Raw genomic sequence first — 1,316 nt, forward strand, 5'->3', positions numbered from 1 at the left:
CTAATACAAACAATCCTAATGATGACTTTTCTTACAGATATCAGTCCAAGTTTGGTCTTTTGCAAGGCAGACAATGAATGTATTGAAGATGATGCACATTAGGGCTGGATAGCTTCTCCCCCTTCAGAGTTTCTACATGAGCAGGAAGAAGACATATTGCAAAAATGTCAAACCCCAATGATCCAACCCTACTAATTAGTATTTTATTACCATTCATCTGTGGTCTATGATTGGATAAACTCTTCCATTTAAATTAAAATGGTTGCCAATGGGCAAGTAGGTGAGGAATTGGGGAAAGGGTTTGAGATGAATGGAAATTAGAAAACAAGAAAAAGTATTTTATTTATGTATCTTTTCATCATTTTTAAATACATCTTTTGTAATTAATAACATAAAATTCAGCATTTTAACCACTTTAAAGTGTACAATTCAGTGTTTTCTAGTATATTGACAGTGTTGAGCAACCATCACCACTATCTAGTCCCAGAACACTTCGCCCCAAAAGAAACCTCATCTCTCCCAGTTCCCTCCTTCTCCAAATCCCTGGCAACAACTAATCTATTTTCTGTCTCCCACGGATTTGCTTATTCTGGACAATTCATATAAATGGAATCATATAATATGTGGACTTTTATTTCTTGAGCATTTATCATGAGTGTTTGCCCTCAAGAGAGGTCTGCCCTCCCTAGCCAGGGAGAAGGAGCTATAGCAGCAGAATTTTCCAGCCTAAGGGAGGTGATGGGGTCTGACTGAGGCAGTGACATATCTGTTGCTATATTGACAAAGGCAACGAAGTTTCCAGTGAAGAAGAGAAGGCATTCCTTCTTCAAAGTGATGGGTGGGGGGAGGTGTTTGGGGAAGGCTGAGAGCTTCCTTTGGGCTATAGCATCTGGTATACAGGGAGGTGGGGTGATGGGGGAGTATGGAGACGAGGCAGCAGATAGGTTAGGTCAGAACAGCAGGGCCTTGAGGGCTGCTCTAAAGAGACTAGGATTGATCCTCTAGGCGAGGGAGAGGCCAGGTGTGTGTTTTAGGAAGGAAGCCACTATGGAGGGTGGATTGCAGAGGGAAGACTCTCAAGTGAAGAACTCAGAAAGACTTCAATCATCCAGGGGAGGGAAGGCTGGAACTCCCACTGTGGTAGTGGCAGTGGGCTTAGAGAGAAGGAAGCTCCACGTGAGAGTAATTTTTAAGGTAGAATAGACAGGAGGTGTGTGTCTGCCCAGATGTAGCAGGTGAGAGGGAGGAATCAGGACTCTGGACCAAGCTCCTCCTGACCCACAATGAGAACTTGGGAGAATCAGAGGCAGCCTATG

The sequence above is a fragment of the Hipposideros armiger genome, unplaced genomic scaffold (genome assembly GCF_001890085.2).
Source record: "Hipposideros armiger isolate ML-2016 unplaced genomic scaffold, ASM189008v1 scaffold_248, whole genome shotgun sequence".
Classification (NCBI taxonomy): Eukaryota; Metazoa; Chordata; class Mammalia; order Chiroptera; family Hipposideridae; genus Hipposideros; species Hipposideros armiger.